Below are 13,394 nucleotides of genomic sequence, written 5' to 3' on the forward strand. Positions count from 1 at the left end.
AGAGTGGGATTTTGTGGCACGTCAACATGAGTTTCTTCACCTTTTGTTTCTTCTAGGGAAGGAGGTGATACTTGAGTCTCAAGAGTTAACGGATCTCTTGAATTAGCATTGCTGTTTTTTTTCTCTTTAAATTCTTCCTCTAACAAAGCTTCTAAAGCTGTATTTTCATCATTTTTTTTCGGAGTACTTGTCCTAAGTGCTGGTATTGGTAAAATTCCTGGTGTTATCTCGCCATCTTCACTTATTGATGTGGAAGAAATTAATGTTACTGTTTGTTCTTCATTTACTGGTCCAGGCATATTCACTCCAAAATTAATTACTATGCTGCATTGATTACGCTATAGTTATTAAGATATAGTAAATACCAATTTACGGATAATTATTAGTATAGAAATTGTCTATCAAAGATTCTTTCATTCAGAGGGTAATCTTTGTCAAAAAGCAAAGTGATTGTGTTCTCATGGTCTTTTTGTATTTTTATCTGTGATATATCATGAAATTCTTTGTAATCTGATACTACAAGTGCTGGACGGTTTTTTGTGTCGTTAATGTCAATTTGTACGATTGTATCGTTTGATATTAACGCTCCATTCCAATGCCTTGGGTAATAGCTATTGATAGAGGTTAATGCAAGTAAATTTGAATTTAGCGGCAAGATTGGGCCACCGGCAGAGAAGTTGTATGCAGTGCTGCCTGTGGGGGTAGATAATATTACTCCGTCCCCTCTAAATTTCTCTACTTTTAGCTTATCGTTGATAGTAATATTCATCTCTACTATTTGGTTCGCTTTTCTAAAAACGTATACTTCGTTTACTGCTATGTAATGATATCTCTTGCCACTTGTGTCTGTTGCTTCCATTTTTAGCAAAGTTAACTGAGTTGAAGTTGCATGCTCTATATGATCAATTAAATCTTCACTGCAGCTAAAGCATTTATTCATCAAAAACCCAACATTGCCAGTGTTTATCCCATACACATGCATGTTTTTATTTTCTATAACGTAATTATGCAAGGTACGCAGCATAAAGCCATCACCGCCAACAACTATCAGTAGATCAATTTCGGACTTATTTTCTTCTGTTATATTGATAAAATTAAGTTTCTTTAATAGTTTAGATACTTCCTGCGATTTTGGTGATGGAGAAGCAACATAGCCTATATTTTTGTATTTATGCATGCTTCAGTAAACTCTCTAAAACTTAAAGAGGAGGAGAATTAGAAAATGCTTCCATATTTATCGTTAAACTTAGCTAATTTGCTAGTTTTACTTGCTAACCCGCTTGTCAAACTTCCAGTCCATGCAGGGTGAGTAAGAGGATCTCTATCAAGTTTTACCCTATCTCCCTCCTTTCCATAAGTGGAACGAGTTTCAAACTCTTGACCGTCTGTCATAACTATAATAATTTTATGATAATTCATTGTTGCTTATAAACTTTTAGTCAGTTAATATTCTAGTGAACTTAATTCACTAAGTCAATCATTATTCTAAAATATTGACAAAAAATAGATAAAATGTTATACTCAATAGGGAATAAATAATAGTTATCATGATTTTCGCTTTCCCTGGTCAGGGCTCTCAGTTTGTAGGAATGGGAAGGAGCTTATATAGTGAGTTTTCCGTTGCAAGACAAGTATTTAATGAAGTAGAGCATATTGGGTAGAAAGCTGTCTCATTTAATCTTCAACGGTCCTATTGAAGAATTAACCATTACAGAAAACGCTCAGCCAGCTATAATGGCAGTATCAATTGCAATGCTACGTGTTATGGAGCATATGTTTGGCAAATCTCTTTTCACTGATCACAATGTTAAATATGTTTGTGGGCATTCAGTTGGCGAATATACAGCGCTGTGTGCTGCAGGAGCGTTAACGCTTGAGTCTGCAATCAAGCTGCTGAAAGTTCGCAGCGAAGCAATGCATGAAGCTTCACTGAAATGTAAAGGCGGAATGGTTGCGTTGCTTGGAGCAGAGATAAATGAAGTGGAAGATATATTGAAATCAGTTCAAATTGACGGAATTTGTGAAATTGCAAACGATAACGGTGGCGGACAAGTGGTTATAAGTGGCACTAGAGAAGCTCTTGAAATGTTACCCGATTTATTCAAAAACTCGAGTGTGAGGAAACTAATTAAATTACAGGTTAGTGGGCCTTTTCATTCATCTCTTATGAAACCTGCTGATGAAAAAGTTTTGGAGTTTTTGAAGGGTATTAAAATAACCCGTCCTATAGTTCCTTTGATAACAAATGTTACAGCTAAAGAGGAGAGTGATCCCAAAGTTATAAAAACTTTACTCGCCAAGCAAGTTGTAAGCAGAGTGAAATGGAGAGAAATGGTTTTGTATATGTCAAGCCGTGGCATTAACAAATTTGTTGAAATTGGCCCTAATAAAGTTTTATCTAATTTGGTCAAAAGAATTGACCAATCTATCAGTACAAAAAATATAGATAGTATTGGTGATATTGACAGCTTCTTTAATGAATCATTAGTACTAACAGCGAAAAATTTAAAAGTTGGATTAAGTTAAAACACATCTATTTGATGTCATTCCGGTGCATAACGCTGCCTAGCTGGAATGACAGAGGGTAATGCAAGAAATCAATGAACTACCTGTCATTTCATCAGGTTTCTTAATTCCAAGTAGCTGTAAAATAGTAGGGGCGATGTCAGATAACCTTCCGTCTCTTAGTTTTAGATTATCGCAAGACACAATAAATGGCACTTTATTTAGAGTGTGTGCTGTATGAGGTGTATTATTTTCTTCATCGAACATACATTCCACATTACCATGGTCTGCAGTAACAATTAATGCGGTGTTGCTTGACTTTTTAACAGCACTCAGCACTTTTGCAAGACAATCATCTACAGCTAGCACAGCTTTCTCGGCTGCTTTTATATTACCTGTATGTCCTACCATATCAGGATTAGCGTAATTTACAACTATCAGTGCGAATTCTTGGGAGTGAATTTTTTCTACAAGCTTTTCTGTGAGCTCGAAGGCTGACATTTCGGGCTGCAAATCGTAAGTTTGAACTTTTGGTGAGGGAATGAGTATTCTTTCTTCACCAGAGAAAGGTTCTTCTTTTCCACAATTGAAAAAGAAAGTCACATGAGCGTATTTCTCGGTTTCGGCGATACGTAATTGTTGCAATTTATTGTCTTCTATTGTTTGTCCTAGAGTATCAGCGAAAGAAGTAGGAGGAAAAATATAAGGGATCTGAAGATCTTTTTTATATTTCATCATGCTTAGAATTGAAGAGAATTTTGCTACCTTAGCGTAATCTGTTTTGCCAAGCAAAATACTTGCTAATTGTATCATTCGATCAGCACGAAAGTTAGCCAACAGCACTCCATCTTCTGGTTTTATACCTTGATAGTCACCTATTACTGCGGGCCTGATAAACTCATCAGTTATGTTATTTTGATAATTTTCATCAATCAACGATACTGCATTATCATGACGAGGTGCCTTTGCAAATGCGATAGCCTCATAAGCTTCAATTGTTCTCTCCCACCTGTTATCACGGTCCATAGCATAGTAACGCCCAGAAACAGTAGCAATTCTTATGTCATTTCCCTTTATACTCTTTATAAATTCTTGAATGCATTTTTTTCCTGAATTTGGCAATGTGTCTCTGCCATCTAAAAATGCATGTATCACCACTTTGATTCCATGCTGTGATATTTTATTTGCTAAAGTTGAAATATGCTTTTGATGCGAATGAACACCGCCATCTGACACTAATCCCATTATATGGCATACTCCGTTCTTACTTTTTAGATTACTAATAAAACTTTGTAGATTTACATTGTTTTCTATTGTTCCAATCTCTTGATTAATGCGCTGAAGGCTTTGTATTACCACTCTACCACTGCCAATATTCATATGGCCAACTTCTGAGTTACCTATTTGACCACCAGGTAACCCCACATCAGTTCCACAGGCGGATAAACTGCATTTTGGATAATTAGAGCTAATATATTGCCAACAGGGTGGATTTGCGTTGCTAATAGCATTGTATTTACTGTTTTCTACTCCATTTCCCCAACCATCTAGTATACATAAAACGACTGATTTAATGCCCATATAAAATCAACACTAAAATTCAACAGAGAAGAGCTCCCCGGGCCGGATTCGAACCAGCGACCAATTGGTTAACAGCCAACTGCTCTACCACTGAGCTACCGAGGAATAAACCGTTTTTAATTTACCATGTTGAACGTTGGTTGTAAACGTTTTTTGTGTAGACTTTAAGTCCAACTGGTCACAGAAACGAAAAAACTTACTTGACAAACTCCGCCAGCGCCCTTATCATGAAACTGAAGCTATTGTATTTGCTTTCGCCAATCTGCAGATTAAAAGGTAAGGATTACTTAATGTATCGGCGTCTTATGTTCAATTTTTTGCAGTATATAGATACTGTATGTCTTTACAAAACTTCATCTACATCTAGATTTTTATCTAAATAAGCTGAACGCGCTTATAAAGCGTTACAAGACATCAAAAAATGCCAATACTCGACAGAGATAGTAAAAGACTAGCTAACTCGGGGATTCTTTGTCTTTTTTTCTGCTTAGTAAATTTCTTAAACATTTGCAGCGTAGATTAGTTGCAATTAAAAGCAGCTGAATCTCGCTTATCAAGCGTTTAAAACATAAAAAACGCCAATATTTTAAAGCGGATAATAACCACGGGGCTTCTTTTGCCTTTTTTTTCGTTTGGTAAATTTCTTAATGTTTATGGCTAAGCGACAGCCGTCATTCCGCTGCTTGTTAGCGGCCAAGAGATACCGTGACGGTTCGCGGCAGTATGACGATAAGACACAAAGCCTAATGGAAAAAACTGCGAACGCCAGTGAAAAACATAGCAATTTTATTTTCATTTGCAGCTTTTATCACATCTTGATCTTTCAGCGAGCCGCCGGGCTGAATTATAGCTGTAATTCCATGTTTTGCACTTTCTACTATGCTATCTGGGAATGGAAAAAATGCATCTGAAGCAAGCACTGCACCTTTACATTTTTCACCTGCTTTTTTCACTGCAATGTTCACACTATCTATTCTGCTTGTTTGCCCTGCGCCGATGCCAATAGCACAACCATCTTTTGCTATAACTATTGCGTTGGATTTCACATGCTTACATATTTTCCAGGCAAAAATAAGATCTTCCTTTCCTTTTTTTGTTGTAGTGCATTCTGTTACTTGTTCTGCTTTTATCTTGTGATCATTATTTTCTTGCACCAAAAACCCACCAATAACATTTTTAGTTTGGTATTTCACATTTTGTTGAAAAGATTTATGAATAATCACTCTTAAATTTTTCTTTCTTTGCAAAATTTTTAGTGCCTCATTGTTTACTGATGGTGCTATCACAACTTCTAAAAATATCTCGTTTAATTTTTCCGCTAGCTTTAAATCTATTTCCCGGTTTAAGGCAACTATACCACCAAAACTGCTTACTTCATCGCACGATAGAGCTTTTTCATATGCCTCCAAAGCATTATTACCAATAGCAGCGCCACATGGGTTATTATGCTTGATTATCACTGCTGCAGGTTCTTCGAATTCAGAAGTTATGTTAAGTGCGGATTCTATATCTACTATATTATTATAACTCAACTCTTTTCCATGTATTTTTTCCAACGGATATTTGGTAAATTGATTACTATAAAATGCAGCTTTTTGATGGGGATTTTCACCATACCTGAGTTCTTGTACTTTATGCCCGTATAGAGCAAAAAACTCTGGCAACTCATTATTTTTACTCTGGGATAAAAACCAACTGTGAATATTAGAATCGTAGTGTGCAGTGAGAGCAAATGCTTTGGTTGCTAAGTGTTTTCTATATTCCAATGTTGTTTTATTGTTATTTTTTATCATCTCAGCTTTTAGTGCTTCGTAGTCTTGAATGCTAGAAATAACTGAAGTAAAACGAAAGTTTTTTGCTGCAGCTCTAATTAACGCCACTCCGCCGATATCAATTTGTTCTATAATTTGCTCTTCATTTGAGCCGCTATTTACTGTCTCCCAAAATGGGTATAGGTTAGTTATAAGCAGGTCTATTGGCTTAATACCTAGATTTTGTATTTCCGTTTTGTGTTTTTCTCTATTGCAAAGTATTCCTCCATGAATTTTAGGGTGTAAAGTTTTTACTCTACCACCAAGTATCTCTGGAAATTGTGTGTAATCTGAGACCTCTTGTGTTTTTATTCCTGCACTAGATAGCGTTTTATAAGTATTTCCCGTTGAAAGAGTTTCTATTTGTTGCTGCGTTAAAAACGATGCAAGATCAATTATATTCGTTTTATCGTATACTGATATTAAAGCTCTTTTTATTTTCATTTTTATATGGAAAGTTTTTTAAGATTATATCTAAGAAAAGGAAATTTAGCTATTACATTTCTACACTAATTTAAAGCAGCCTATTCTATAAATTTTTTTACCATGCTTGATTTCAAGCCACGAATAAAATCTTCAATACTGCAAGGATTTCTCCCTTCCATTTGTACAACTTTAGGAATTAAAGTGCCACCTTTTAAACTTATGTGCATATTATCGTTAACAATCTTACCTTGTTCTGAAGCGAGAGCTTCAAAGTCAGCATCAAGTATCCTGATACGTTTATTCTCTATCTTGATAAACGCTTTTGGGTAAAACGCTTTAACCTTTCTATAAGCAACTTCACAGGCATCACTTGCATAAATTTTATAGTCTTCCACTTTGTCAGCGTAACATGCATCGTTATCGTTCTGTTTTAAGGGAAGCTGTTTTTCAATTTCGTTTAGCACTTTCAGCAGTAAATCACTGCCTAGCTTAGATAATTTATCATGCAATGTCTTGTAGTTATCGTTCTTTTCGATAAGAAATTTTTCCTGTTTTAAAATAGGGCCAGAATCTAATCCTTCATCCAGTTGCATAATGCTAACCCCGGTTTCTTGATCTCCTGCTAAAATTGTGTGCTGTATCGGAGCTGCACCGCGCCACCTCGGTAGTAATGAAGGATGAATATTAATACAACCATATTTTGGAATATTCAAAATTTCTCTTGGAAGTATCAATCCATACGCGGCAACAACCGCAACGTCTGGCTTGAAATTTCTAAATTTTTCTTGCTCTGCCGAGAACTTTAGAGAGATAGGAGTACATACCTCTATGTTACTTTCTTCAGCGATAACATGTACTGGAGATTTCATTGGCTTCTGTCCACGCCCCGAAGGTTTTGGAGCCTTGGTGTATACTGCCACCACTTCGCTCTTTGATTTCAGTAACAAGCTCAGAGAATTAACAGCAAATCCTGGTGATCCCATGAAAATAATTCTCATGGTGTTTTTGCTTTAAGAATTCTCCGCTAATTTACCACTTACAGTTTCTACTAATTTGGCAAAATCATCCTTATAATTAACTGCCATCTCAGCAAGAATTTTTCTATTTAAATCAATGCCGGCAAGTGTAAGACCATGCATAAACCTACCATAGGTAAGCCCATGCTCTCTTGCTGCTGCATTAATACGTATTATCCATAAGCTACGGAAATCACGTTTACGGGTTCTTCTGTCTCTATAAGCATATTGCAGTGCTTTTTCAACTCTTTGTAATGCAATTCTATAACAACTTTTTGCGCGCCCTCTATAACCCTTTGCCAGTTTCAATATTTTTTTATGGCGAGCGTGAGTAGTGACTCCACGTTTTACCCGAGCCATTTTATTTTACCTCCATTTTGTTAAATACCGTAAGGCATATGAAGCTTAACTATACGCGAGTCAGATTTACCAAGAATCGTTGTACCGCGCTGATTACGAATATTAGATTTACTTCTCTTTACCATGCCATGCCTTTTGCCTGACTGAGTAGAAATAACTTTACCCTTAGCTGTAAGGTGAAAGCGCTTTTTCACAGAAGATTTGGTTTTTAATTTTATTTTCTTCATATTCCAAATAAATTTACAAGCACTACTATTGAGTTCTTTAATAGTAATTAAGCATTAGTATAAATAATTTTATTAAAGAATCAAATTAAAATTGTATATTAAAGGAGTTTAAAAGTAATTACGCCCAATATGTGTGTTATACCTTCTTTATTCCCAAGTGGCAACAATACTTGCCTCATTTTAACACTTTCACTTTCTTCCTCTTCATTGATTGGGCATTTACTCTCTATTACAGTATCAAGTTTATCAATGACTGCATCTATTTTATATAGTCGCAGAAATGGTGCATCAATTGCATACTTATTATCAATGCGCGTCTTTTTCTCAAAACCATAGAATTCAACGGCCTTTTCTCCTGCATTTTCGCAAATATAACCTTGATCTTTGACTTCAATGATAAAACAATGCTGCCATGACTCCATTATTTCTGCAGTGTCTATTTCATGCCTTTCTGGCCAATCTCTGTCTGATCCTTTTATGTCATTCCAGTGTTGAGTCACCACATTTGCTATTCTTTTTTCTTTGCCTACATAAATTTCCATTCCAATTTCCACATATAAAACACAGATATGAGGTAAATTTATCGTGAATATATTGATTTTTTCTTACCACAAGGTGCATGTCACTAGAAGTTCTGAGATCTAGAGAGTGGTATTGATTTTATTTCCATTACAACTTATTATTTATAGATAACCTCAATAAAAACGATGAAGCTAAACGAAATCAGAGAAAGATTTATAAAATTTTTTGTAAATAATGACCACGAGCAGGTTTCTTCTTCTCCTTTGATTCCAGAACATGACCCAACGCTCATGTTCACAAATGCTGGTATGGTGCAGTTTAAAAATATTTTTACTGGTGCTCAAAAAACTGAAATGAAACGTGCTGTCTCAAGTCAAAAGTGCCTAAGAGCAGGCGGTAAACACAATGATCTTGAAAATGTTGGCTATACAACTCGGCATCACACATTTTTTGAAATGCTCGGAAATTTTAGCTTCGGTGATTACTTTAAGGAAACTGCGATAGAATTTGCGTGGGAATTTATCACTAAAGAGTTATCTCTTGATAAAAACAGACTATCCATAACCGTCTACCATACTGATGATGAGGCGTACGAGATTTGGCGTAAGATAAGTGGCTTTTCAAGTGATAAAATCATAAGAATTACAACGGATGATAACTTTTGGAGTATGGGAAATACTGGTCCGTGCGGTCCATGTTCTGAAATTTTTTATGACCATGGGAGTCCTAATTTACAAGAGGGCGATAGAATTGTTGAAATCTGGAATCTGGTATTCATGGAGTTTAACAAAGATGAAGAAGGTAATTTACACAAATTGCCAAAAAAATGCATCGATACTGGAATGGGCCTTGAAAGAATAGCGGCTGTTATGCAAAACGTCCATGATAACTATGATATTGATCTATTTTCTGCTCTGATAAGTAAATCACAAGAGTACTGTGGAAGAACGGAAAATAAAATAGCGCATAAGATCATAGCAGATCATCTTCGCGCGGCTGCATTTCTCATCGCAGAGGGGGTGCTCCCTGGAAATGAAGGCAGGAATTACGTATTACGCAGATTAATTAGGAGAGCCGCGCGTTATATCCACCTGCTTGGATATAATGATTCCCTACTCCATCGCGTTTTTCCGGTGCTGATAGATAGCACGAGTTCGGCTTATATGGGGGATATTTATCCTGAATTGATCAGAGCTAAAAGCTTAATAGAAACGACGTTAAAATCAGAGGAAGAAAACTTTAAAGACACTTTGATGAAAGGCATTAGTCTATTGGAAAAATTCACTGCAGATTTAAAATCGGGCGATACTTTGCCTGGAGAATCAGCGTTTAAGCTATATGACACCTACGGATTTCCTTTGGATATTACACTTGATATTTTAAAAGAGAAAAAAATAAATTTTGACCAGAAGGGTTTTGATGATGCAATGGGAGAACAAAAAGAGAGAGCACGTGCTAAATGGGCTGGATCTGGTGAAAAATCTGTTGAGCAAGTATGGTTTGATTTGATCGATAAATTTGGCAAAACAAAATTTGTTGGTTATGAGTTCAATGAAGTAAATGATGCGAAAATACTAGCTATAGTTTCCTCTAAAAATGAAGTAATTGATTCTGCAAAGGAGGGAGAAAAGATAACCATTATACTTGATAAAACACCTTTTTATGGCGAGTCAGGTGGACAAGTGGGAGATACTGGCAGTCTGATCAAATCTGATAGAAGTATTATTATAGTCGAGAATACCAATAAGGTTAATGACCTATATTTGCACAGATGCATAGTTAAGTTCGGTTCAATTTGTAAAGGTAACACAGTTGCAGCAAGCATTGACAAGGAAAGAAGGCAAACCTTAAGAAGAAATCATTCAGCTACACACCTTTTGCACTTTGTATTGAGAAAAATCTTGGGTGATCATGTCACTCAAAAAGGTTCCCTAGTTGCACCGGATAAGTTACGATTTGACTTTAGTCATAACACTCAAGTTACTCAGGATCAGCTATTCTTAGTAGAAGATATGGTAAACTCTCTAATCAGAGAAAACCTTTCTACGTCTACAAAAATTCAGAGCATGAATCAGGCAATAGACGAAGGAGCTATGGCGTTATTCGGTGAAAAATATGGCAACCAAGTAAGAGTAGTGAAGATTGGAGATTCAAGGGAACTGTGTGGTGGCACACACGTTGAACATACTGGAGAAATCGGTTTATTTAAGATAGTAACAGAAAGTTCTGTTGCTTTTGGAGTGAGAAGAATTGAAGCTTTAACTGGTCAAGAAGCAATCAATTATGTACGTGATAATGAAATTAACTTAAAAAAAGTTGCAGAATTCGTAAAAGCGCCAGTGAGTGAAATAATAAACCGATTAAATATTTTAAATCAAGAGCGCAAAGAATCTGAAGCTAAAATAAAAAATTTATATAAAAAACTTATAAGCGCAGAGAGCATAAAAAGCACTGAAATAAATGGAATAAATTTTGTAAGTCATGCTTTTACCAATATTCCAGCGAATATAATAAGAGAGTTTGTTTTGCAGCAACAAAAACCAAAAACGATAATAGCTTTCACGGCAACAGAAAAAGATAAAACAGTCTTGATTATTAAAGTAAGTAAAGACTTAGCTAATAAAATTAGTGCAAAAGAACTAGTATCAATAGCAGTTGAAAAAAATTGTGGTGGGAACGCTGAACTTGCACAAACAGGCTGTGATAGCAATAAAATAGATGATGCCATTACAGCCATTTGTAGCAAAATAGCAGCTTCTAAGCACTCTACGTCATACCACCACGAACCGTCATACCGCCGCGGCGCTAACAAGCAGCGGGATACTTAACCATCGTCTACACCGTCATACCGCGATTCATTCGCGGGATCTCTTAGCCGCTAACAAGAGATCCCGCTAACAAGCAGCGGGATGACGAATTACTATGCCGCCGCGAACCGTCATACCGTTGCAAACCGTCATACCGCGATTCATTCGCGGTATCTCTTAGCATAGATCCCGCTAACAGGTAGCGGGATGACGGTTGTCAGGCTAGCTGTCATCCAAGTAGCTCGACTACTTGGATCCAGGAAAAAGAATGGTGTCATGAAAGTAGCTGACACTGATTCCTTTATGATGGTGTCATCCCAGTGCCCAGACACTGGGATCCAGGAAACTTAATTGCAAGTAATGCATTGGATTTGGTGAGTATGGGTTTTGCGTTATAGAATGAAGCACTTTTGGTGAATTTATAAAGAAAGCTGGATCCCAGTGTCAAGCACTGGGATGACAAGGTATAAACCTTATCGTCATGCCGCCGCGAACCGTCATACCGCGATTCATTCGCGGTATCTCAGCCGCTAACAAGAGATCTCGCTAACAAGTAGCGGGATGACGGTTGTCGTTCAGCCACAAACATTAAGAAATTTACCAAATGAAAAAAAAGGCAAAAGAAGCCCCGTGGTTATTATCCGCTTTAAAATATTGGCGTTTTTTATGTTTTAAACGCTTGACAAGCGAAATTCAGCTGCTTTTAATTGCAACTAACTTACGCTGCAAACGTTTAAGAAATTTACTAAGCAGAAAAAAAGACAAAGAATCCCCGAGTTAGCTAGTCTTTTACTATCTCTGTCGAGTATTGGCATTTTTTGATGTCTTGTAACGCTTTATAAGCGCGTTCAGCTTATTTAGATAAAAATCTAGATGTAGATGAAGTTTTGTAAAGACATACAGTATCTATATACTGCAAAAAATTGAACATAAGACGCCGATACATTAAGTAATCCTTACCTTTTAATCTGCAGATTGGCGAAAGCAAATACAATAGCTTCAGTTTCATGATAAGGGGGCTAGCGGAGTTTGTCAAGGAATTCTTATTAAAACTAAAGAGCTCAAATGAAAGGAGGTAAACTCTAAAGTATACATTTAGTAGCGCTTTCTATGAGAGAAATCGTATTACCTATTCCGTAAAGCTTTATGAAAGATCCCATTCTTGGACCGGTTTTTTGGCCAAGTAACGTTTCATATAATAGCTGAAACCAGTCACGTAAGTTGGTGTAATCATATTTTTTTCCAATAGAAAATACCTGAGATTGAATTTCTTCAGCAGTAGCAGTTGTAGATAGAGAATGTAAAGTGTCCTTCAAATCTAGTAACGCTGCTTTTTCTTTTTCATTTGGAGTTTTATATGATTTTGTTGGCTTGATAAAATCGTGATAATACTTTACTGCAAAGTCTGAAAGTCTATCAAGCATTTTATTATTTTCTGGTGTAACGTTTGGTGCATAAGAGGATATAAAACCCCATAGGATCTCTTTGTTTTCAGCATTACAAGCTGCTGCTAGGTTTAAAAGTAGTGAGAAATTTATGCCTGAAGTTTCTATACTGGGAACATTGCCCTGGTGAATGTGCCAAGCAGGATTATTTATATCCTTTTCTTTGTTCTCATGATAACGCTTTACAAATTCTAAATATTCATCAGTTGATTTTGGTATCACATCAAAATATAAACGTTTAGCTTTTTTAGGACTCTGAAAAATGTACAATGCTAAGCTCTCTGTTGGTGCGTAAGTTAGCCACTCTTCAATTGAAATGCCATTTCCTTTTGATTTTGATATTTTCTTTCCTTCTTTATCAAGGAAAAGCTCGTAGCAAAACAGAAGTGGTGGCTTTTCTCCAAGTATTTCACATATTTGACTTGAAAGCACAGCAGATGGAGTTAAATCTTTTCCGTGAGCTTCGTAATTTACTCCAAATGCGGCCCACCTCATTCCCCAATCAGGTTTCCATTGCAGTTTACATTTTCCTTTTGTCACTGGAACTTCTATTTTTCCCCCGTTTGGGTCTTCATATGTGATTGTTCCTTTCTCTGTATTTGTTTCAATTACTGGAACTTGTAAAACTTGAGAAGTTTTTGGGCATATTGGCAAGAATGGACTATAAGTCTGCTGTCTTTCTTCCCGAAATGAT

The 13,394-nt window shown here is 36.3% G+C and overlaps 1 long non-coding RNA gene and 1 other non-coding gene across 2 annotated transcripts; both read right to left on the minus strand.

The window, feature by feature from the left end:
- Nucleotides 1-4,119: 4,119 nt before the first annotated feature.
- Trnan-guu lies at nucleotides 4,120-4,191 on the minus strand. The gene has a single exon. It is a non-coding gene; the product is annotated as a tRNA-Asn (tRNA).
- A 3,319-nt stretch (nucleotides 4,192-7,510) lies between these two features.
- LOC123258130 lies at nucleotides 7,511-9,797 on the minus strand. The gene is made up of 2 exons (XR_006507974.1): nucleotides 9,540-9,797; nucleotides 7,511-9,474 (listed from the first exon to the last, which is right to left on the minus strand). It is a non-coding gene; the product is annotated as an uncharacterized LOC123258130 (long non-coding RNA).
- Nucleotides 9,798-13,394: the final 3,597 nt, after the last annotated feature.

This window comes from Drosophila ananassae, assembly GCF_017639315.1.
Source record: "Drosophila ananassae strain 14024-0371.13 chromosome 4 unlocalized genomic scaffold, ASM1763931v2 tig00000245, whole genome shotgun sequence".
In the NCBI taxonomy this organism is placed as follows: domain Eukaryota; kingdom Metazoa; phylum Arthropoda; class Insecta; order Diptera; family Drosophilidae; genus Drosophila; species Drosophila ananassae.